Source organism: Rousettus aegyptiacus, unplaced genomic scaffold (assembly GCF_014176215.1).
Source record: "Rousettus aegyptiacus isolate mRouAeg1 unplaced genomic scaffold, mRouAeg1.p scaffold_m13_p_8, whole genome shotgun sequence".
Taxonomy (NCBI): domain Eukaryota; kingdom Metazoa; phylum Chordata; class Mammalia; order Chiroptera; family Pteropodidae; genus Rousettus; species Rousettus aegyptiacus.
This window is the reverse complement of record NW_023416311.1, coordinates 46103081-46130342: the sequence shown is the minus strand read 5'-3', so window position 1 is coordinate 46130342 and position 27262 is coordinate 46103081. Positions and strand designations below refer to the sequence as shown.

The 27262-nt window shown below is 33.2% G+C and overlaps 1 protein-coding gene across 2 annotated transcripts in view; it reads right to left on the bottom strand.

Moving 5' to 3' along the window:
• The window catches only part of FBXL17 (F-box and leucine rich repeat protein 17), a 444087-nt gene that overhangs the window by 219193 nt on the left and 197632 nt on the right, over nt 1-27262 (bottom strand). The gene's annotated exons all lie outside the window — the stretch shown is intronic.

Here is a 27262-nt window from a genome sequence, read left to right as displayed (position 1 = left end):
ATTATATGGACACTTGTTTTTCAAACTGTATATAAGAAAGACATTCAAATAGGCAAAATTTACTATTATACTGAATGGAGTGCACAAATACCTGGCACACTGCAAAATGTTTCAAACTTGGTTGACTTTTAAGTGCTTGAAAAGGAAATTAGAGCTAGACCACTGAATGCTAATCACACCGCTGCATCTATTCACCACATTTAAATTCTTTAGGTGAACATATTTATCATTGGCTTGTGATGCCACATCATTTTTTAATATTGCTCTCAAACTGCTAGGTAGAATTTCATGTCCTAAGTCCAGAGAACCAAGGTAAATAACAAATAGGTTGCAGATTTCTTTCTTATCTGGAATATTAACTCATTGCCTCTAATCCTCTACAGGAATGTAGTCCAAAAAAACGTAGCCATCTCAATATGGTGTGCACTCTTTTAAATGTATACAAGATCACGATCCCCAATGATTTTTTTAAATGAATGCATCCATTACCGGACAAATGGGCAAATTCCAGACATATGAAAAAAAGCTGAGGAATAATTATTATAAAATATAAGTCCAGCTGCAATAACCTGATAGAACAGTAAGTACTCAAGTTATGCAAACAAAAGTATTTGTCCCTTCCAAGTACATATGGTAAAATCAGAGAGTTCTTACTAAGGGGTAAAAAAAAAACAAAAACAAAAAAAATGAAAAGTGTGGGCTTTATTGATTTTTAAACTTGTTATTTTTCAAAATGTGGGAATTTAGTATGTATGTTGAATCTGGTATATGAAAATATATTTACAGTAAATTTAAAAGATTTTTTTCTTTAAAATGCACATGTTGTCATATACATAAACATTAGTCTTTAACTTCTAGAATTGGCCTCATTTTTTAGGCTTATTTCTACATAAACCCCACAAGGCTCACTTCATTACAAGAAGGGTGTGTGGTGGGGACTGGGGCAAATTGGAAAGCACAGGCCCACCCAGAAGCAGTAGCCACTATTCAGCTCAAGCAGCTGGGGGAGAAGGGGGAATTCAGATACAGTATTTCCACACCTTCTAATTTAAAAAAAAAAAAAAAGAAAGAAACAAAGAAAAATGAATATCTCCCAATTAAATTTTTACAACAAAGTAAAAGTTGAAAAAGATTAAGTATGTTGAGTTTATAATTCGAAATGTCTAAAGGAATTTAATTAATTAAGTTTGAAAATGGTGTGAAAGGTATAGAGAAATTCAGTCTGTCAAATTTATAAACTAATTGACTATTAATCGAAGAACAAATGAAAGTGTTTAAATATAACCTAAAGTTGCTAGATTTAAACATGACAAGAATTGTAAATTGAGCTTAAAGGCTTATAAAAACTTGACTTTAAGGTTTAAAACTTTTTAAAAATAAGTATTAATTAAAAACACAAGTAAATATCAGTATTCTTTTCAAAAATAAAAGACCCTCAAAGATTAAAAGCCCAAATGACTCTGAAGGTAGCATTGATTGCTCCAACCAAAAGATGAGTATTTTTTGTAATACCCTGAGATATTAATATGTATTCCATGAAGAAAAGGGGCCTGTAGTTTAAAGAATAAAAAGCTTGAGAAGGAACTACTAAATGCATCCCCCTCTTGGAAATTTCTTGTGTGCATTATTAAAGGTTTTGAAAAGTCTTACCATAAAGAAATGTTTCAGTTTTTTTTTTTTTGAACACAAGAATTCATTTAATACTTATTAATATCTCACAGAATTGCAGAAGGTGCTCCACAGAACAGAGTTTGGGAAACCCTATATTCAACAGTTATGAAAAACTCCTTCAGGGATTCTTCTTTGTTAGAATGTTGACACCATAGGGAACGAAAAAGCATTTATAGGGGATCAAAGTTTCCATTATTTGGTAGGTAAGCTGTCTTAATAAAATAGGATAGTCTTGCCCCAGGAGATGTTCACATATTGCCGGGGTCAAACTGTTTGTGCTTTCCTGAATGCTACACTCAAGACTATTATTTTCTTTAAACTCTACCCATATACATAATTTTCACTATGATCTATATCCTGATGGCTCCAAAATCTTTATCACAAGTCCTAACTTCCATCTTCAGATTCACACCTAACATCCTGGGTACCTGAAGGACATCTTTGATTTGTTTATTCATGACAACTTCAAATTCGACACGTACAAAACAGAGTTCATTCATTTCCACCCTAAATCTGTTTGTACTCCACTTTTCCACAACTCAGTAACAGCATCTCCCTACTCAGATGCCCAAGCCAAAAACTAAAGTAAATTCTAGAGTCCCTCATCACTCTCAGACTTAATATCACCAAGACCTATGACTCTCAAGTTCATTATTTCCTGTCCATTTTGCTTTTCACTTTTGACACTCCAGATGTCATAATTATTTCCTTGGGCACTTGCAATAGTCTTCTATCTGGTCACCCTGCTTCTGATCTGTTGTACAGTATGTGGTTGTATATCATCTATCTATCTATCTATCTATCTATCTATCTATCTATCTATCTATCTATCTATCTGTCTGTACGTATGTATGTATGTATGTGTGTGTATACATACATATATATATATATAAATTTCCTAAACTCTTAGTGTAATATCTATGGTCCTCCATGCTCTAGATACTATTTTCTCACTACAGCCTCCATACATATTCTGTTCTAAACACTTCCAGCTTCTTGCACTTCCTAGTATACGACTTTTCAAATCTCTCCACCTTTACACATATGATTTTCTCTGTTAGGAATGCCCTTACTACTCTCTTCTTCCAAAAAACTCCTACCTCATCCATTAAGACTCAAGTGAAATGTCACCGCCTTCCCTACCCCTTACATTTTTCTCTTTCTGTGCTAACTCACTGCACTTTATTCATATATGCAAAAGGCACTCATTTCAAATTGCTGCAATTATTTGCTTTACATAGCTGCCTTGCCAAGACTAGGGTGGCATGGATTATTTTAAAGATATTTAAAAACATTTCTTTAATATAGTACAGTACCTAAATTGAGTCAATACCTTTTAAAAATAAGATTTTAAATCTTAAGTTTGTAAATCGACCATTTCCATCCTTGCCTTATTCTAACCCTCTTTGATAGTCCAGCAGAAATGCCTATCTCACATCCTTGTCTATTACTTCAACTGGTTCTTTCCTTCCTCCTTCCTTCCTCCTGTTCTCCCTCATTCTCTTACTTTCTTTCTATTCTCTTTTCATCTTGTCCTTTCTTTCTTTCTTTCTTTCTTTCTTTCTTTCTTTCTTTCTTTCTTTCTTTCTTTCTTTCTTTCTTTTCTTTCTTTCTCTTTCTTTCTTTTTCTTTTTCTCTTTCTTTTTTTCCTTCCTTCCTTCTTTCCTTCCTTCCTTCCATCCTTCCTTCCCTCCCTCCCTCCCTCCCCAATAGTAAATCACAAATGTCACCTTCTGTCTTCTATAGCTAAAGCACAAAATGTACACCGAAGTTTCAAATATCTTAATTTTAATATAGGTCTCTCTTGGTCACATATCTATATACCTGAAGTATATGAGGAACTATAGGGCTTGGGCTGATTCTGCTGATCGCATCAGAGATCGCAGTCTCTCTTTCCCTAGAGAAAAAACTGATTCAATTCAACAAGTATTTATTGAGCAATTATTAAGTAGAAGTCACTCTGTTAGGCGAGATGCAGTCTCACTAAGAAGACACCAGTTTTCTTTACCTGGCAAGAATTGCCCATGACAGCTAGCCTTCCATTCTTTTCAACCCTATTTAAGTACTCTAAAACTTACATACAATTTACTACCTAAAAGAAAACTTTCCCAGTAACTTTATCTTTGTGATTTGTCCTTTGAGTTTAAATATAACTTAGGTATATAGTTAGACCACAGTACATAAGATTCTTTTCATTATTATATTTTCTTCTACTGGCTTCTCAACTTCTCCATGTCTCTAGGTTTTATTTTTTTCCCTTGGAAGCAGGGACATTATTTCCTGTTTTATTTCTGTTGCTGCTTACAGAACCTAGTGCTCTGCACACATTATGAACTCAAAAAAACACGTGAGTTCTAAGAGGCAATATTCCAGGATTATGATTTTCCTGATTCATGCATTAATATCTTTCATCTAAGAAATCACAGAGTTAACACACTTTTTGTAATTAAGTTACTACAAAATCAGGATCAGATAAAAGCAAAAGAAGATGTCAGTACCATATTAAAAATACAAATAAACATGAGAGAATGTTACATTCCAATAGCCTCTTATTGTTAAGTGCTGAGGGTAAGGACTCCAGAGGGTCAGAAGGGAAGCTCCCACCAAACCTGGAATGGATAATCACATCCCAGGTTATGCAAGGGGAATGCCACTACTCCCAAATCAACAAGCTCATTCTATTCATAGCCTGGAATAAATTAGGGACTTCGGGAATAGAAACTGCTTTTCTCCCCAGGAGAAACCAGGGCTATACGAGCAGGTCAGAGTACCTGCCTTAGGCATGTCAGGTGCCCAGCGAGCTGTGAAGTTCTTTCTAGCCCTGCTCAGTTGGAGGCAGCATAATAGGGCCCATTGTTAACACTGAGAAAATCTGGAGTCTCAACTTTAGAAAGAGTAGATTTTTCATCTTTCCAAAACTCAATGAAGAAAGTTCTGGAATGTGGACTATAAGGATCAATGAAATTGTAGCATTAATATTTTCATGAGAAAATTAAATAAGTACATCTAATACTCTAATGAGAAGTTGGCTGTACAGTAAATAGCTACATGAATTAGAAACTTTGCAGAAGTTTCTATGTAATTGTAATGAGAATACAAGCCAGCAACGATCTACTCATTTTGAGATTTATTTAGTACCCCTACGTTATAACAATAACAACAATTCCTGATCATTTCTCTGGTTTCAAATAATTCCAGAAAAAAGGGTTTAATAAAAAATGATCTAAGATTGGATTTCCATGACATACAACCTTCTGAAATAGAAAAGGTGGCCTGTAAACAGTGGTTGATCAGGCCCTGGAATTACCCTTGTTCACATTTTGCATTCGCGATTAAGCTGCTGTAGTGTTAACATATGCTGCGGTTGTGTTATTAGTGTTGCCTTTACGATTGGCATTCATCTACTCCTCACCCCATTCCTAAAGCGAGGTGCTAGGCAAAAGAAAATTTACTTGACAGCAGCACCTTAACTTCATTACAAGGAACACAAACTCCTCTGTGGAGAAGAGAGAGAAAAGAAAATTTCTCTATTCTAGCTCTTCAGCATTTTGGAATAAACACATTGGTCCATAGGCTAAATAAAACTAGTTTAAGTCAGGTAGCAGTAAAGTGTCAATTATTATCCAAATTTGATGAAAAAGGTAGTTTATATCTTATATCACAATGGAAGTTCCATGAACAATTGCATTGTGTTTAATCTCACCTTTGTAGTGGCAATTCATTCAGATCTAACCACTGCATGTAAAAACTAAGGCATTTTATAGAAGAGAATAAAAAGCCATTTTAACGGCATAACATAGATTTAAAAAAAAACTGTGTGCTGAATGTGTATTTGGATGTTAATGATTATGACCATGAAGTTCCTACATCGTAAAGAAAAAAACTTATTGGTTTATTGTCAGATCAAAATTTTTCATTGCTAGACCTTTAGTGCCTAGAACAGTGGCTGGCAACACAATGGACATTCAAATACTGATTAATAGATTGACTGAGTGAGTGAGTGAGTGAGTGAATAAATGAACCTATCCTTATCACCATGTACTATGTTCTTTACATTAGTCGAAAGCTCAAAAGGATAAAGGGGTTTAGTCTGTCACTGTTAAATAAGTTTTAAGGAAATAAAAACATTAAGAAAATCTTAATGTTTTTTAACAATGGAATATAGAAAATGATAGACACACATGTAAACACCCCATGTACACAAAGGCCTGACAAAAATAGAAAGGAATAACATATAGCATTCATTATACAAAAGGAAAGGTGTACGTAAATCTAATGGATACAAAAATGTGGGTAGAATTTAAATGTTTCCTTCATCTTATTTTTGGAAATATTAAAAAGTGACACTCTATTATGTTGTATTGTTGTCTTCTAACCTAATTTTTATATTCTAACCTAATTTATATTTACTTGGATAATTAATACTCTAATTCTATGCATTGGAAGAAGGCGGAATCAAATTAATAAATTAGTATATAGTTTAATCCCTTTGAATATTTTTTAAATTATATGTCAAATTTTGAAAATATATTGGTCCTTCCAAATGAAAATACCAACAATAGCAATAGCAAACTCTTATAAAGGGCTTATTCTGTACTAGGTAAGTACTATTTAGAATATACATAGTTTTAAATATAATTTATATAATTTAGAAAAGAAAATAACTAGTAATATAAATACATATATACATACAAATACACATACATATATACACACAAATAAATATATTTGATCTTCATAAAAATCCTATGAAGTAGACAGATACCATCATATCCTCCATTTTAAACGTGAGGAAACTGAGGCATAAGGAGGTTAAATAACTTGTTAATACGTTACACAGCTAATAAGCAACATGGCCAGGATTCAAATTGAGACAGTCTTACTCCTGAGTTCATGCTCTTAATCACTGTTATATTTCACAGAGAAACGGATTTTAATTTATTGAAAAGTATTATAGATTAAGTACACTGTTAGAAAATGTAAAGATAAGTAAGTACTTACACTGTTTTCTAATAGATACACATGTGAATTCCTCTTAAAATGTGCACCTAACTTATATTACCGTGAATGGGAGGCACATGCATACAGGAAGAAAGAAAAAATAACCTCTAGGGGAAAAAGTCTAAAATTAGAAAAACAACATTATAAAAATTTTAAACTATATGTTAATTTTATATTCATAAATAAACAAGACCTTTTAGTAACTAAGGACTCAAAGTCAGTGAGGCAAATGCAAATGATTCTCAATAGAGTCTCCTGCATTATTTGTCAGCACAAGGCTTTACAGAAAAAGCCCATAAGGAGCTGCCCAGACAGTGCTGCCCAGCTTCTTCCCAGGAGTACTCCCATTCTTACAGCATTTCAGAAAAGCATGTGCAGGAAAACAGAGCGTTCCCAGTTACTCTTGGTTATTGGTAGGGTTATCACATTCATTAGCCTAACATTTAGTTCAGTCGAGCATCTGCTTCAGATACTGGCAGCACAGGACCTTAATCTGGGCCAAGGGATACAAGCATTCTACTTCTCATCTTCTAGTCTGATTTTTACTCTTAATTCTTTAACTGAATATAAGATTTCCTACTTAACTATGCTAGATCTTTTAGGAAAAAGGTGTTTTTATTGTGGTACTGCTTATGTGTATGTGCCTGATTGAGAGTTTTTTTTGTTTGTTTGTTTTTGGTTTTTTGCCTTTTTCTTTTTTTAATTGCCACTGCACATTTTTGGCAAAACCTTCTGCATAAAAGACAGATTCTATAGGAATTACTCAAATACCTCTATTTTTAATACAGCTTTCTCCTGAGATAAGTGCATTTGCCTAATTTCCCTCAACCTCACTTTTGTTTTTTCCTCAGCACAGGCAAAGCTCCAAAAGTAACATCAAGCAACTCTTAAAACAATTGAAGGAGGCTACCGAAAGATAAGCTATCATGTATGTACACCAATTCCTAAAGACAAATCCTAAAATAAACATCACTAAATGTGGGCACTATAATATGTTCAGCTACTATGTTTACATTTCCATATGATACTTTAATGTAAACAAATTACATTCTAGTGTTTTGTATTATTGAATTTTTTGTAAAGACATATCACTGAGCCTTTTCCTTAGAGTTTAATTTACAGAATGAAAGAAAATAAAACAGCAGTCTGAGTGAAAGCAAACCCTAGTTTCGTCCTTTTTCAACATACCCAAAACTGTCATCTCATTGTCACCTTTCATTAGCTGATGCTCCCTATTGCTATGTCTCTTCTATATACCAATTAAAAAAAAAAAAATCATTGAAAATATGGGATCTCCCAGATTCTGCTATTATGTAAATAGAAAGTAAAACCAAGAACTACTCCAAAATGGCCAGTCAAAATCAGTTTTTGCTTATACGGAACATTACCACATTATTATTAGGAGAAGCCACTCACAAAATAAAGATTTGAAATTCTTGTGTACTTCAGACTGTGAGTTTCTTTCCTGAGTTCCAACAACGGGGCACCTACCAACTAGTATTTTTTTGTAACTATACTAAAGCATGCACTAAGTTTGAGTCAGTGACTGTCAGTTTATAATCACTTCACATCCCTGATGTTGACATTACTAAACTGCCTTGACAAAGTAAGATAAGCATTAGATTTGCTCATGCTATTTTTTTAGTCCATAGTTTTAAAATTTTGGCTAACTTCATTAAATAAGTCCTACAAATTCATCTTAAACACTGCAAATTTCAGGTAATCCAGAAGTTAAGCTAAACTGATAAGAAAAGGTATTTATATTCCTGAAATAAACACGTATTGAACATGGTAATTTCATTAGATATAAAATGTCAGAAAAGAACCAAAGTGATGCAGGAAAACTAACTTTTAGTCCCATTCATGTAAATTTCTAGGTCTTGACCTTGGCATATTCCTAAACTCATCTGGGCTTCAGTTTCTTCATCTGTTAAATGAGAATGCTAGACTACATAAACTCTATGAGTCCTTAACAATTTTTAACTCCAAACTCAAGCAAATTCATCTGAGTTTTAAAGAACAAACATAATTATAGGTGTTTAAGCCCTGGAATAACTAAATTGGACTGTTACAACAATACAAAATGGTATGGTACTGAAAACATTTCATTTTGGCTCAAAATGCTTTCTACTTTAATAAGAGTGCTACCCAGCCAGTAAGCAAATACCTGTACATTGAAAATATTTTTACAGCAAGCATAAACAGTTTGACAGTAATTTGTATCATTCTCACGGGAAAAGAACTTCTCCAATCTTATCTTTCTACTCTATGTAGCAGTGCCAATTTATAGGCATATAAAATTCGAAATCTCTTCTGTGCATCAATTATAACTTACGCAGCTCCCTGAGCAGCATTTAAAAAGCAAAGAAGTGCAAACAATATTCTGCTTGCTGACATAGTAAAAAATTTAGCTAACATAGCTTTAAAACTTCACAATTTAACTGCAATCAAATATCCCCTTTTCGAGAAAGGAAACGACTAGTGCGATATCCTAAATAAAAAACTCCATGTCGAACTTAAACCATCCCTGAAATTACCTAACTAATTAATTACCCAAGGAAAAGGGCTGTAGGTTAGAAACCTGGCTTATAATGTTGTTCCTTGTTATCAATGTACTAGAAGCTTTAAAACCCTACATTTTATTAAAAAGCAAAATATATACATATATTTAAAATCACATGACATATTTAAGTAACATACAAGAAAAAAATGTAGTGCAATATAAATAAAGAATCTTAAACATTAGAGCCTTTTCTGCTCATATTATAAAGAAATACAAGATAAATGTATACGTAAAAACTTGAAAAGCTTTAAAGTTTCGTAAAAGTTCCAGAAAAATCAATAAAAGTAGCTAATGGTCAAAGCCAAACAAAATGAGTAAGATTTAAATATCAATTAGAGTTTAAGTTAGACAGATATAAGAACTTCCTAAATGAGATATTCAGAATTTATAACTATACCTATGAATCACTATAGGAGTCTTTTGGATAAGAGTACATAATAGAATTTTATGAGACCTTTTAAAAATGGCAAATAGTTTTGATTGATAGTGATAGCTTTGGCTGGCTGTATTAATGGATATTTTGGTTAATATTTGCATATGTTGTTCATGATGTGACCAGAATTGTGTTTTGGTTTCTGTGTGGGAAGATGGGGATCCTTTTTAAACTAGGTGAGATTATGGTATTATCATTCGAATAATATCTAAACCCGAGAAGGAACTAGAAAACCTTTGCTTAGTCCATATATGTTCTATTTTCCTGAGAAATGTCACCAAGTGAAACACAACAATGGTATATAGTGCAAAGGCCCCAAAAAGTCAACAAAAATTCTGAAAGCCCACAAGTGTAAAAATTCTATTTCTCAACTCCTTAATTTTAGATTGCTCTGGTAAAATGGGGCTTTTGAGAATATTCTCGAGAGCAATCATGTGCAGTTATAAGAGATACAGAGGCAAGTATTTTCTAGTCAGCTGTAGACCACAGATAGTCCTACAATACCCTGCTAATAGCACATGACTTAACTAAAATAGAAAGCATAATTTAGGCTCTAATTTGATCAGTTTAAAAATCAGGTAGAAAAAAATTCGGCCCTAGGCTAGAACCTGGCATGTGAGATATCAGCCCAAGGGCACATTTTCTTAGAAACTATTTTAGAGGTTTTATAGGTAAACCTAGATAAGGTTCATTCACTTCTCTCTCTTTTAATTTAAGATTCAGATTCCCTTGTTAAACTACTAAGCATTTTTTAAATTTGTCTGCTAAATAATAAACCTGAAAATTTCATCCAATTCAAATCAGACCATTTTTACTTCAGATTAAAAATTATTTTACTAACATTCTATACAGCTAAAACCCTAGGAGAAACTTCCAGTTTATATTTTTACCATAGTGTGTGTGTGTGTGTGTGTGTGTGTGTGTGATTAATTCTTAGAGAAAATACACAGCATGGGTCAACTAAAGGCCTATCTTCTAAAAGAAAGGTAAGGTGAAAAAGCTTTACCGACTTTAAAACTATTAATAAGGCACATTTTATATAACTAGGTTTAGTCTAGTCTTTAGTTCACTAAAGACACATTTAGGGAAAAAAGTCATTAAGAGTCAAAAGCTTAGAAGAAAACATTTCAGTCACTGAAGAGAGTATTACTACAAACATCACACAGATTCCACTTAAAGTCACCAGAAGCCTTTGGGTATCTAAAATCCCCAAATCGATACAATTCCAATCTTGTCTTTGCTTCTCTGTATTATGCTTTGTTGTTTTTACTGGCTTGTGCCAATGGGAATACGAAGAAAGATATAAATATGAAATTTAAAAAGCCATTTTTATATAAGTAATTAAATTTATAAAATTCAGACATTTACGTCATTGTAGAAAGTATCTTTCAAATTGCTTATCATCCTCACTATGGCACAAATTGAGGCCACAGTGATAAGTTCTGATACTCAACTATAATGCTGACTAATACTAAACTGCTGTCATCGTCCTCTCCAAAACATAATACAAAGGAAAACACTGTAAAACAGCTGGGCAAACACAAGGGGGTTATGCTATAAAAGCTTAATCTCCTCCTGTAATTAAAGTCCAAAGTCAGCATAAGTAAAGGAACTTTGGGTTTCAAAGATGATTGACACATGCCTGCTCTCTTAGTAACAGGAAGATGACAAGGAAAGAGGTGCTTAGAAAACATAATAAATTAGGAAGGGGATGTTCTATAGCAGGCCATTGTTTCCAATAAGAAAAATCGTTGTTTAATACATTTTTAAAATTCTGCTTCAAAAAATTATATGCAATGTGATGTGAACTAAGATCACACTTTTTAGCATTTTTATTACATTTTTAGCATTAAAAAAAAACCTTTCCCCCTAACACCAATTTCTTTTAATGAAATCAATCTAGTAAAAAAAATAAACATGGATTAAAATTTGATTTTTAAATATGTTATATGTAAACTCATTCGAGTACTGAAAAATGTTTGAATAATAAACGCACCTGTGATTTTTAAAATCAGAGTTTTGTGTTTTCATGAAACAATACTTTTTTTTCTGCTTTCTCTACTTATTAACTATGAAGAATTTCTCTACAACCCTCCAATCAGAAAATCTAATTATCATCCAGGCAAAATTCTTTGCTTTTCACTGGATTTTTGTCTGTGATAGGAAACAATGTTTTATGCTCTTCGTTTTTGGTATTGTCTCCTCTAATATTAACAGTCAGTTGTGCTACTGGGGATTCTTTGGCCAACTAGCCTGGCTCAGGTTCAATGCTAAAAATGCTATTATAATAATTAAAAAAAAAGGCTATGAAATAGATGAAAAGTGAAAGGGTTAATACACTGACAATAATTTATCACCTTATAATAACTTGCCCTGTGGCACGCAGAAACTCAATGATAAAAACAACCACCAAAAAAACTTCCCCTAACACAACAACTCTGATGGCATGTTATGGTAGCTGACTAAAATAGCAAAATCAACGAGAGTCTATAAAGCATAGTTAAAAATTATGTGAAGATCCATAGCAGATTTTTTTTTCAAGTACTTTAAAATTTTAATGAGATAGATCATGAAACACTAGCTAAAGAAACAAAGTGGATACACAGGGGAGTACAGCTACCAATGTATGTTTCTGCAGATAATGCCAGCTGTAAGAGAAATAAACTTTTCAATATCATATATAATTTCAATAGGAATATCTGTATATTTAAATATCTGCAATATAAAAACAAGCTTGACCAAATTCAATTATTACATTTATGTTCATAGTATGTAAAAATTCATTTCCCCATCTAGCTATTTAAATGGAATTTTCTGGTTGTGATTTTTAAGTAGACGTGATACCAATCGCTATGCAAAATTGCATTCTCAGAGAATTGCATCAAATAGATTGACTTAAGAATGAATGCACTGAAGTCATGATTATTGTTAGCAGAAAATTTGAATTTAAGTATTTTATTTCTACTGTAAGCAATCAATCTACCCATATTGCATCCTGACAGAGCATATGAGTTAAGAAAGAGAAAACCAAAAGAAAGGCTCTTGTAACACCATCTTTTCATGAAGGAGAATTTTACCAATTTGTTCTGTGGTTGTATAGGCTGTCAGGTATTATGAAATCAATGCAATGTATTCACTAGTTGTCAGTCACAGGATGACAGTATTGTAAATTAAAGGGATGCATCTCCAAGCAGGGTTGCATACATACATTTCTAAGGAATCCATTTGCAGTCTGATTTATGCTCTTAAAATAGACAACCTACCACTATGTTGAAAAGTCTCACAGGTATGAAATTGTCTAATTGAATATCATTTTCCTTTATAATCAAAGTAGGCTCCCATTTAGCTTCAATCACTTTGCAGTTTTAACCTTAATATTTTCTATACAGTGAAAAGGAGTCAAAAGATTTCACGAACAGTTTTGAATAACATTAGTTATTTAAATATGTCTCTACTGAAATGAAAATTACTGAGTAAAAATATGTCATGGTAGTTACATAACTCCTGAGAATATATCAAATGGCATTCCTTAGAGCAGTAATTCATTACCATGATAGATTGCTAAAATCTATTCTAAAGCCTGACTAGAACAAAGATTTTTCAAAATAAATGAAAATAATTATTGGCTACAATACTAACATCTTTTAAATTTAAAATAATATTAAATTAGTGTTTTTTAATAGATTTTTTAAGAGACTGTTTCATATTCTTTTTTTCTAAGTAAACTATGCCTTTTAACTACATATATTTAATCTAATAAAAATGACCTGGCAATATAAGAATAGATACAAGTTCTGGTAAGTCTATGTAGACAATTTTGATTTTCCATGATTGTGTTTATAAATATAATAACATTTTAAAAGGAGAAAAACTGTTTTAAAGGAAGGATAATTATACTTAAATTATTTATTTTTCATGTTCTCATCCTAATTTTGTCATACATTTTTATGTAACATGTATAGAAATAATAATAAATATAATTGACATTTAAAATACAATTTTTATTATAGATGAGAAAAGAAACACTAAAATGGTTTGTGAAATCAAAACAGATTTAGAATAGGGAAAAAAAATGAGAGGAAAAAAAATCTGTCTCTCTCTCATGTGCACACATTCCAATCTAAGAATTACAAATCTTAAAATTAGCAGAGAGTCACATACTTTAGTAATCAAGAAGCTGTGGGTGGGAGTGCAAAAGAAAAAAGATATTTATAAATATCTGGATATAGTCATATAATTTAGGAGATGCCCTTAAACCTACAATGAAATGATTATGTGTCAATGTGATTATTAGGCCTATGACTGGGATGTCAGGGGCTGATATTATATGTGGACTCAATTTATATGGATAAGAAAAGGGGCTATCTCTTCAAGATTTTACTACGCATAGTAAAACGTAAAATCCCAGATCAAGTTCATATGTAAAGACTGCTTTTCTGCATGCTGAGAATTTATCAAATCAATTCTTTTCTATTGCTACCTTATAGGCACATTTATCAACTTCTAGGGGTTAAAGTATTAAACAAAGTCTACTTTAATATTCCATTTTATTTATTTTTACTTTATATAGACTGTCAACTGTGTTCTAACTACATAAGATCTATGTGCTCAAAGATGGCCACAACCATACTAGCCAGGTGTGCTGAGATTAGGATAGCTCTTACAAGTTCAGCTAATAGCCCCATATTGCTAGGATCTAACCTAAAAGATGAACTTTAAAATTCCAGTCCTCATTTTTAATATACATCTCATTTAGATTTTGTTCCTGACAAATGAAGATAAAATAAGTAATATTTTTTATTATTCCAGATTTTTCAAGTCTTTCCAAATCTTCGAGTTTTAGAAAAACAGCAAAACACAAGAGACATACTATCCACATAAATCTCTATGCAATTCTTGACTCTGCTACTGAAATAAATAGCATATTTCAAAGAGGAACAGGAACAATTTGGCAGGTTTAGAATGACTCCTGTTTTATGTCTATTCTGACACAAACTTCTTGGTTCACGTTATTTCTGACACCAGTTAAATTATTACTCCCTGGTTACATTAAAAGGTTCCTTGAGCATCTAATGAATCTTAAATAATAAATGTGTTTCCTAGACTATTCACCACTGGAAGTTCTGAATTCCATTATAAATAAATCCAGGACTGTTTGGTAATAATATTTTGCAATAAGAGTGATTTGTGAAAGATTTGCAAGCAGTCCAAGAATTCAGGTACCAAAATCACAAATGAAGAGCCCTCCAGAGTCCTCATTAATAGGATGACTATAAATGATTTAAAATTGTAGTGAGGCAGATGCTTCTATGGAAAGGTAACTTCCATGGGCATTATTGGTTTAAATAATGAGAATCCACACCTTTGAAGGAAAATCCTAATAAACCATTCCATTAGAAAAAAAAGTTGGGGGAGAGGATGTATTCCATACAAGGCTAATCACCACTGTGAATTCTCTTATATTCTCAGAGCAGCAAGAGACCACATTTTCATTGAAATATAAATCCTTACTACAGAAAGACTTTAGAAAACTGGTTAGTGAAAAAAATACTTATTATAGTATTTGTTATAATTATGAATGCTTATTATTGTATAGCTGTATTAATTATGGTTCCATTATAACTTCTAGGTTTCTCTTGTAATTTCTAAAATTATCTCAAAAAATGTATAGGATCAATTTTAAGGGTTTTTCATGAAATTGTTTTAGAGTAATTGGCACACAAATTTACACATATAATCATATTCAAACTAGTATTCTACTAGAAGTATAATCATGTGTTTTTCCAAAAAGAAATTTTATATTAACTTTGACTAAACACATTTCTTCCCTTTAAGAAATGCAAAAATGTAAACAATCACACATAGCTCTGATAATTCAAAATTATTTTTACATAGATGTGACGACGACCAAAATGGACTGAAATTTGTTTGCTGTTATTAATGTTAAATACAAAACAGTGAAAAAACTCTAATTAATACAGTGCTTATTCCTTAATAACAGGTATTAGCCAAAGTGAATGCATTACCTAGGAATACTATTTGTGTGTGTTCTTTATAAATGAATAATTTTTTCTTTATATAAAATGTTGTATTTATATCAAATATTCAAAAATTATACAAATAATTTTTTCTCTTTAAGAATTACTTCAGAGGAACTTACACTTTCTAATTGATTTGACTGGCAAGTTTAAAAAGTTTACATTTCAGTAGTGTTTGATTTAATTAAACTTTGATCTACAGAACACCTTTTTGCCTTCACCATTACCGCCTTTTAACAAACACTAAATTTTTTAACAATGGTAGTCTTAAAGTACAAAAGTCATCTGATCCCCCCGGGGCAGCCTATGTGAACAACACCACAAACCACTTAAGTTTACTTTGCCAGACCTCACCCACATGCCATAATTCCAAATATAAATAGAACATCTCCATTTGGATGTCCTGTATTAATTAGTTTACCTCAAACTCAGCACATAAAAATGAAACCAAAAAAAGGAATGTTACAAGCATGAAGAGGTTGCTTGCAGAATTATTAGCAGTAGAAAAAGTTGGAAACAGTTAGAATAATGTTTTATTTCAAAGAGGGAAATGGTTAAGTAAACTGTAGTAAACATCCACTCAGAGGTACATTTGGCAGCAACATAGACGTTAATATGATCATTCTTAAGATTCTGGAGGAACATGGAGGTAAAACATCAGTGAAACAGTACAAATACTACGATTACAATTTTGAAAGTACTATTAATAAAAGTCGTAGAAAAATATTAAAAGAAATTTTAACATAAATATTAAACCTCCCAAAGTTATGAAATTTCTAAAGTAAATTTTAACTCTTTTCTAAACTAACCTCTGTCCATAAGTCTACTTTTCACATTAAGTTTGGCTCTTTCTTTGAGGGGCCACCAACTAGTACTATGCCTGGGGGAAGTGGTTACTGCTGAGATTTTAGTGCACTATATATAAATGCTTCCTAATAGTTTATGCATTTGAATTTTATCTGTCGATTTAATCTTATTCGTTACTAGTAATAATAAACTATTTAAAATTATGAGAAAAAGCTAAAGTTTCTATTTTATTTTCTCTAGTCATTCATTCTTTCACTCATTCATAGCACAAATGAACAGCCCATTCTGGAGACTGATTTTTAAATTCCCTGAAGGCAACAGTCAATTCTCATTACCAACCACAGTGTCAGGAATGCAGAAAGCACACACAGATTTGTTGGAAGAAAGGAAGAAAGGAAGAAAGGAAGAAAGGAAGAAATGGTAGGGTGAGAGGAAAAGAAGGAAAAGAGGGTGTTCTGTATGTAACAAAGAAAAATAAGGAAAAGAAAAGGAAACGGAAAGAAGGCAGAAGGGTGCAAAAATGCTTAGGCTTTGGAGGTAAACGTCTCAGCCTGAATTCTGTGTCTATTCTCATTAGTTGAAAATCTTGAATGTATTTAAATTTTTATGTTCCCTTTTCTCATCAGTTAAAATAAGAGTGAGATGAAATGAGTTGGCATCTGTAAAAGGATTAGCAGATGTCCAACACATAGTAGGTATTCAGTAAATACTGAGCTACCCTATTAATGCATTACTACAATTTTAAGACTATGTATTTTTAACCACTCCTAATGTTCTGATACAAATTTAGGCTGTCCTTGTTAGCTGTTTTGAAAATTATTTAGCAAAGCCCAAAGATCTAGCTGCATTTTTTTCCAAAAACGGCAAAGAACAATAAATAGCAATTCTTAAGATAAGTCCAATGGCAAACAACTCTAGCATTTGTTATATGACCATAATAGTCCATTGAGGAAAACTGTGTGGAAGACAGAAAAAAAAAACCATACCCTTGTATTTCATGTCGAAATTAGAGTTGGAAGCAAATATATGAACATACATGTGGTAATAAATATAGAAAATATATCAAGGGAGCCAAAGAGTGAATCCTCTTGTTTTAAGAAAACATTTTATAATAAAAATACCCCCCTCTTAATTTTATCTCATTTTTAAGTTTATAATTTAATATATAAGGTTTCCTTAAACTAAGGTATACATATATGTCTACCCATAAGTTTTAAAATAACATAGATATAATTTTAGAAAATGACAAATAAAAAAATGCAACTAAATTTTCCCTCAAACCACATAGCTGAACTGTAGCCACTCTTTTTGGGATAATAGCAGAGTTCTCTTTCCAGCGAGTGCCTGGCATAGTATAGTGAAGAAAAAAAAAGCATAATTGTATCCACAGAGGTACCCATGAGGGACTAGAACAGTGACAAGAGTAAATATTGGAAGTTCTCCATGAAGATGTAGATTTTAAAATCATATACATGTGTAAGATGTGTACTATAATGATGTATACATGAATTCCAATCCTATTGCTATAGCCTCCTGGCTCCTGAAGTCACCCACAGGTTGGCAGCTACTTCAGCAGAAACCCTCAGATCATGATTCCTTGCTCTCCACTCCACTACACATTAGGCCTCCATGGCATTTTCTTCCTCTTCCTTACTGACAAAAAAAAAAAAAAAAAAAAAAAAAAAGCTGCTATAAATTTAGTAGTGTGTTTAATGAATTTGTATTTTAATAATCAGAACATCACCTAAATATGTTTTTGTCATAATGTTTAGATAGGAATTATTAGATGATTAGATAAAGAAGCCATGGTATATATAATGGAATATTACTCAGCCATAAGAAGAGATGAAATACTGCCATTTGCGACAACATAAATGGACCTTGAGATAATCATGCTAAATCAAAAAAGCCAGACAGAAAAAGTTGAAAATCACATGATATCACTTATATGTAGGATATAACTCTAAAAGCAACAAGTAAATAGGACAGACAAACAGAGACTCATGGACATGGACAATAGACTAATGGTTACCAGAGGGTAGGGGAGGCGAGGGGAGGTAGATGGTGTTAAAAAGGGTCTATGTGTGATGACAGAAAGAAATCTGCGAGCAGTAGACACACAATGCATATATATATATATGCTTACTGTTGAATTATATACCTGAAACTTACTGGATTTCATTAACCAATGTCACCATAATAAAAATAAATAAAAATAAAAATAATAAAATTTCTGAGTAAAATTTTAAAAAAATTATTACTGATATCTCTTACAGTCCAAAATAGTTCTTTATGATCAGAAGCTTAGACTTAAAGGGTTAACAACCATCTGTCTAACATACTTCACACATTTAGTGGCAGCTTCAGCATTTCATTAGAGAAGGAGTCTGGGAATATCAATCAGATGGAGGAGGAATGGCTATGAAAATCATCTTACCAGTGTGTTTATTTAACTGCCCACATCTTTTGCATTTAGCATAGATTTGGAAGGAGAAAGTTGGTGGTGGTTCTTAGGGGAGTTAAGACCCCCACAAACTACTCTTTGATACAGCTCCCTCATGTTTAAAGGGGATGGTTTCAATTAGGACGAGTGAAGGTGTGAGTAAGAATATTTACTTATATTATGCTGTTTTGTTCTTGGTAATTTCACTCTGACATTCAAAGAGGTAAGAATTATGCAGGCATCTGGATCTTGGTGAGAAAAGGGTCTTGGCTAACTTCAAACCATGTTGGTAAGATTTAGTTCTCCACTAACACCTTAACCTTCGTCAGCAATGAACTGAACAAATCTAGATTTTTCTACTGTCTACACTCTTTCACAATTCTTTACACTTCTAAAAAATTCTTTCTGGATTATAAACAGCAAGAAACTTAGGCTACTGTGCAATTTTGAGAAAACCAGAGACAGGAAGGGGAGAAAAGGATCTTTATTTTAAAAGGTGACATTTGGATTTGGCATTTCCTTTTCTTCTCGATTTTGGATTTGGGATTTGGGGTACAGGGGTATAAGGATATGATAGCTATTTCTTTTCTAATCACTCTAATCTTTGTGATAAATTGAACATCTCTGATCTTCCAGAAAAAGAAAAATTTTAGGTGAATATTTTAGGAGGTAGCAGGATGGACGCAAAGAAGTTCTGAAATATTTACGTCTTCCACTCACACCATTCAGTCGTCAATGCCTCCAACATAGTCCTTTGTAAGCATGGCAAAAATAAGGGATATTTCAATCATCAAAGAAGCAACAATGGCTGCTATTTCAAAACAGAAAAGAAAATAAATAGAATTACTTTTGAAAAATACATTTTATTTCCATCTCAAAATATGTGTGTGTACACACACACACACACACACACACACACGCTGTGTATTTCTAAAAGAAAAATATTGCAGATAGGTTAAACCTCTTAGATTTGGAAATGGAAAGACCCTTTTATCTACTACTTGTTAATGTCCCCTGAATCTAAATAAATTTCATTTCTCTAAATAAGTTTAATTCATTCTCATAAAAAGGAAAATGGGCTAACACACTTTAAGCTTGCTGAATGTGAAAAAATTAAGGATTCAAATATCAGATCCAAAACCGCTAAGTGGCAGTGATAGCAAGTTTCAGTAACATGTTTCTTAGTATACTGTAATCAAGTTTAAACAATGGTCTTTCTTGTCCTCAAATGGGTTGTGGACATAAAGACTAGTTTTCCTTGCCCAGTCAAGCATTATAGAATGAAGGACTATGGTCACGGAAGTAGCTCTCAGAACTGCTGTACCCAATCCATGCAAACATACAATGTAGTACTTTGCTCACACCAAATATATATATTTGAGCAAAGGTGATCCCACAGAAGCAAAGTTTAAGATACTAAACTTGCACTGTGAATAGAGCCCAACCTAATGAAAACTGGCAATCCCAGAAGTTTCTGTAAGTGCTAATAATTAGGAATATGGTCTAAACTCAGAGGGAAACTCATATTTCTAAGTTAATATGAAAAATTATTTTGTTCATTCCATTTTTTCTTAATAAAGCAAAAAAAAAAAAAGAGAGAGAGAAAAGTTAATGCATCCAGGATTGCTGATGTTATTTTGAAATCACTTTTAACTTATTAATCACTTTAAAACTACAAGTTAAAATTGTCTGTGTGTATAGTAACATTAGTTTAAATTCCAAAGAACTCATTTTGATGATCAGATAACATCAATCTTTAAAAAAAACCCATTAATTATTAAAAACTAGAGTCTTCGGAAATTATGTATTATAAAAGATATAAACTGGAATTCTCTATGAACTAAATATGTTTACTATATGATGAAAATCATAAGATTAATCATGAAATATGAAAAATCTTGAAATGTCTGTTACTGTTAACGAAGGATAATTACATTCAGTGTAATCTCTTACAAGTGTACTTTATTTCACTCTAACTCCATGGAAATTGGTTAATCTGCATATGATACATAGCACATATTGGCAACCTAAAGCTGTTTCGTGTGGTAGTGAGGGCGTGAAGAACAGCCACTGCCCTCTCTTCTGCACTACTTGGAAAAGCCTCCTCTCTGCTCTTTGCCTCCACATCATGACATGCTGCTCCTTATCTCACCACCACCTACATTCACAAAATCAGGAATGTTACCCGTAACCTCTTGTGTTTTCAAAAATTGGCATGATCACCTGCTGGTAATCATGCATGAGAGTAAAGTGGCATGCCACTTTTGAAAAAGCTGCCATCGGTGATAACTGCACACTGATGAGAGTATTTAATTATTCCAGAGCTTATCACTGCTTAACAATTACCTGCTTCAGAAAATGTACTGTACTTGTGAATTATCTATTTCTAGTCAAAGTCATGAAATCAGTATGATAACCAAAATTTCTGGACAGGTATCTCAATAGTGTCCCTCTTCCTCATTATAAATAGTCTAACATGACCAGTTATATATTTATTTCATAATATATCTCTTAAACAAAGTGAAACTTCAAATGATGGGGAAAAGAGGAGCACCACATTTAACCTTGGGTCCAGTGAAAAGTGGATGAGTTGCTAAGAAACACACACAATCTTTGCCTAAACTATTGTTAATCTGGGTACATTTCTAAGATAAAACCCCACAGCTATTAAAACTATAACTGCTTACTACTAGAATTTTAAGTTACTTTGTCTTATTTTTCTACAATCTTTGTGCCTTTTTTCTCTTCTCATAAAGGTTCTCAGGACTAGGCTGTTTGTAATACAAAGATAACTTAAAGATCCTAAATCAAAAGGACAACATGATTATTGGCAAGATAATGTATTATGCAGTAATTTGTCCAAAGTTATTTTAAAAAGAGACTCTAGCTAAAAACTCTATAAATGGTTTTAAAAGCAAAAGTAAAACAAGGTCAAGGAAAGAGAATATGGTTCAGACAGTAAACATCAAAATTGCTAACATTTATAGAAAACCTTTACTTCTTCCCATTTTCTCTTTCTCCCTGTTATGTCTGGCTAATTTTTTATTGGTTTTACTCTAAATATGCATTTCCATAGAAATCACGCATAGAAAATAAAAGAGAAATTTAAAACTCTCTCTCTCTCTCTCTCTCTCTCTCTCTCTCTCTCTCTCTACACACACACACACACACACACACACACACACACACACAGGCCTATCAGTAACTTTGGTGAAAGATTTTGTGGAAGCTTCTGGATTATACATAGATTGTATGTATAAAATCTTCTATTCCAATGCCTGCAATAACAGCCTGACATCAAAAAGACAAACACCTCCTCTTAATTTGGTGAAAGGTAAACCAGATGATACTGCAGTGGATTGAAGGGATAAAGAGAAGTTAGCGCTAGTCACAAGGTTTTATTCTTCCCCTCTCTCACTTATGACCTGTACACTGAGGAAGTAATGAGTCATTCATGCATTTGTTATTTATTCACTCTGACAGTGTCTAATTTGTGTCAGGCAATAGGAAGACACTGGAAGTACAAAGATAAGTGAGACTCAATTCCTGCATTCACAACAGTCAAAATATCATGGAAAAAGCCATTAAATTTTGTGATAACTGCTATATGGACAAGGTAGAAAAAAACAGATCAGGTTGTCTATCTAAAAGAGGGAAAAGACCAGGGTGTCTTTTATGAAGACAATCACAGTAGAGCTAGACTTTGAGGTAAGAACTGCCTCAGATTTACTGATTCATTGGGAATGTGCATTTATCTTCCTTCAAAGGACGTCATTCATCAAGGAGTAAACTTGTGTATTCTTACGAATTTAGAAATCTTTAATACTCAGATGAAATGATCTGGCTAAATGATCTGGCATAAAATAGGCATTGGGAGAATTAAAATCACATCATATTTAGTGTGTGTGGGTCGGGGGGGGGGGGCGTGATTATATATAGTTTAAGTAACTGAGGATATTCCTGAATAGGAAACACTAAATAGGAAACAAATTATGTCTATTTAGCACCTGAGATACAGCATTTGCTAATTTTAGAATTCACAGAATTATGAGCTCTATTTTGTCATCTACAAATTTGAATTTATGGAATTTGATAGCTGTCTTATACCATCCCAGGTTCATAGCATCCTCAGATTCAAATTCAGTCAATGTTTTTTGAGTTTTCGTAACTGGGCTGCTGAGTTCTGCTGGATGCAATACACAATTATGGACTGGTGCCACTACACATTTATGGTTTCCAACCTCTCAAAACCACTCAGCAATTCTATATTCTGCTGGTCAGCTCCCTCTGCCACTTCCCACAGCAGTTCTTCCAAATTTTAGCTCTCCTCTTAAGGGCCCTACCCAATTCCTTCCTTGCCTCAGGCTTTTAACTCCAAACTTGCTTGGCTTCAAAGGATAATTAGGGGCCATCAAGCATGCCCCGGTTCAATTTCTTATATTCCACAAACTCTACAAATGTTTAATAAGCATTCACCTTCTGTTCCCACTAGAAGATATCTATCTCTCCTTCCCAGAAGATATCTATCTCTCCTTCCCGTCAGGGTTAATTCCTCTGGAGATCCCCTTATTCCTAACTATGCCTTGAAGTCCTCTTAAACCTTTCCCCCTCCTCTCACTTCCTTCTCTCTCATTCTATCCCCTTTGCCTTGGCCTCTAAACATGTTCAATTCTCACCTACCTTAAAAAAAGTAAACGAAACTCCTCAATCTACCATAATCTGGGTTTCCCTCCACCACCAACACTTCTTTACTGAAACAGCTTTCACAGTCAGCAAGATGCTCCTAAATAAATCCAAAAGTCTTTCCTTAGTCCTCAACTTCACAACTATCTCTGAGGCATCTGACACTCCTTCTTGATACTCCTTCCTTTGGTTTCAAGTAATAGCTTCGCTTATTTTTCTGATTCCCTTTTTTCACTTTCTCTGGAGTTTCATATTCCTCTGCCCATACCCGACCAACGGTGTTTGCTGAAGTTACACTTGGGTCCTTATATTACAGTAATCCTGAGAGAACATGTCCATCCACAAAGTTTTGAAAGTCACCGTATATTTATATCTCCCTAAACTTGACTCAGATTTCTCCCCTAGTTCTACCCCCTAGATTCAATAGCCAAGTAGATATAAACTCAAGGGTATCCCACAAAATTAAAGATGACTTTCCTTATTCTGTGAATGGCACCACCCAATTACATCCACAAGAAACCTGAGCTATCCCCTTTTCATTAATTCTATCGCCTAACTACTTTTTGAACTTATTTTCCCTAATAGTGTTTCCCTACCACTGCCTTAAGTCTAGACACCAGCATCTCTCGACTGGAGCACCCAAGTTATCTCCCTTCAACAATTTTCCTGAACCCTGGTCTGAAACTCTTATTTGTCCTAACATGAAAATGTGATGATGTCACTCCTTTACTTAGAGTTTTCTTTAGGTTGGCCCTATCTACCTCTCTTGTTTCATCTCCTACCCTTTTACTCTAGTAACAATGAACTATCTCTATTCTTCCATACATGGTGTTTCCTCCTATGCTAGTTCTGTCTGCCCAGAATGGCTTATTTACCTGGAAGAATGGCTCATCTACTTGACAGAATTCCACTTAGCTTCCAGGTCTCAGGTAGAGTGGTCCTCCCTTCTTAGTATAAACCATCCTTGCATCCTCTCCCTTGACCCACTATTAAACACACAGATCTGGAAGTTTCTCACATTCCCTTTCCTTTTGACAAAACAACTGCTGTGACTATAAACCTTTCCACACTATATTCCAATCTGTTGAAAACCCTGCTATTACGTAAGCAGAGCCAGGCAAGGTTTTCTTTGCTTTGTAACCCAGAACTTTAAACTATGCTCAAGCCATTGTAGGGGTCAATAATATTTTTCAAAGAAAAAAGGATACCATTTTTCCTCTTTCTAGTCACCTTTATCTTTCCACATATCTACATGAGTTCTATTTCTTAAAAGAGATCTGATTAGATTACTCCCCTAATGAATCTGAAGGCAATGAGGAACTGCTGAAGGACTTTGCAGATACCTCAAATTGGCATCCAAGTAACTAAATGACCTACCTGAACCTTGTTTGCTTCTCCACACTTTCTACTCCTTCACCCTCAACAGACATTCCAGCAATATCAGACTAACTGTTATTTTATGCCTCCAGACTGGCGCACGTGGGCATTGCATTCTTCCAGAGTCTACATGGGAAAATCTTCCTCATCCTTCAATACATTACACCTCTATAGAGCATTTAGTGTCTAGGCATCACATCACCACAAAGCATTTTTAATCTCATTACTCTCATCCCAGGCTGAGTTGATTCACCTCCTCTCCGATGTGCCTTTAACGTAACTATCTTTTCCATTCACCTCACACACTTTAATTATTTAAAAGTTTGTTTTTCCTACTAAAATGCAAGCTTTAAAGTAGAGGCTATTATATTTATCTTTAAATTTCTGGCACATAAAAGCCTATATTTCAAGTGCTAGCAGGATGAGCAAGAAGATAAGCATGTACAAACACAAAAATATAAACACATTCTAACATTTTAGTTGGCAATAATCTGTCTACACTTAAAATATTCTTTCTCTCTATTCTTTTATCATTTTTTCACTGGCACTTTATAAACTATAAGAGGCTACACTCTAATTATAATTATTTTGAATTCGATGTTTTGCTTCCCCTGTAATCTTTTTTGCAAACAGTAATCTTTCAAAGACTGTTTTGGGAATTTTCCCACTCCACTTCCAGCAAAAGGAGATTCTTAAAAGGTGTTTAATGAGCTAAATCTGTACAGACTCAAAATGATACAGTAAATGGAAAAGCATTTGGGCCTGAATTTCCAGATGCTCCTTATTACTTCTTTAAAGCAACTCAAAGCAGCAGTGATAAGACACTATCACTCCTCCTGACTCATAAGCAAAGCAGGGGTTTCTCACTTTGCTCATGATAAAGTCAAGACCCAAGTCACTTTGTCATTACTACATGGTACATGGCAAATGCTAGGGTCCAACTTATGTGACTTCAAAGCCTATATCTTTCTACACTCTTCTGTGGTATGTACCACAGTGCAACTTATAGGATGATAGTGATTTTTAGCAACACAAGATCACCTCATCCAAAATCGTGATTTGTTTATAAATAAATGTCAATTTGTTAATTAATTTCCCCTAGATCCTACAGAAGTTATACTAATAAATAATGCCAATCAGTGTACTTAAAAACTAATTAGAAACAAGGAAAGCCATAAGAAAAAAATAAGGAATTGGACAAGATCTTCTTTAAACTGTAAAAAGTCCTTACATGATAAATTTCAATGCTTAAAGAAGAAATTTATGACATTACGGGGACCACCTAGAATTAAGATACTAAATACATTCTTCGATATATGAGCGTAGACTGCTAATGTATTTTACCAGAAGAACAACATTCATATATACATAAAAAGAACATGTTACTGATGTATTTATTCACTGCTGCAGCATTCATAAAGAATCCCAAGTGCAACCCCAGGCATCTCTTCATGCCCAGACTTTCTACAACAGAAATTCAGTCGCGATGGAATACTCAATCTTCTTACTATATCCTACTCTCTCCTGCCTCTGCCTTTACCAACGTCTGCATCTAAAATGCCTCCATTCTCATTTATGTATATGAATACTTAAACATATTTTGAAACCTAGACTACTCTAATAGTCACAAACAATAAACCTTCATTGAGCCCCTTTACTGAAGTGAAGATGTTTCTACTGCTTGTCATACTTGTTACCTTGCATTCTTACATGAAAACAAAAAAAGTAAAGTTTCTTTCTTAGATGGATACTCAACTTGCTTGTGGGAGCTTCTGTAATTTGTCTCCACATGAATTTGGGTGAAGACTCCATTTTGGCAGGAAAAATAAAAATTGCATTCTTAATTCTTTAATTTATGTCCCAGGAAACTGCTAAAAAGATCTCGACTTTTTTAAAAAAAAACCTAAGCTAATGGAAAGAATTTATGACTGAAAAATTATAAAAATGTTACATAATTTCATCTGCAGTTTTTAAAAAATAGACTAACAATCAATGTTTCTAAGACAATAGCAGAATCAAGGATGTGTGATAACCGTGGAAATCTCTCTTTGGTTCTACAAGTCTTTGAAATTTCCAATGCATTTAGATACAATTTAAAAGAATCAAAAATTAAAGTTTTTTTTTTTTTAATTTACACCATTTCTCAAAGGAGGAAACTGTCTACTTCATTAGATTAACATAATCTAGCACATTCAATTTTGCTGTAATGCCTTCAAAGAATTAATGCATGTGTTTTTAGGGAAAGT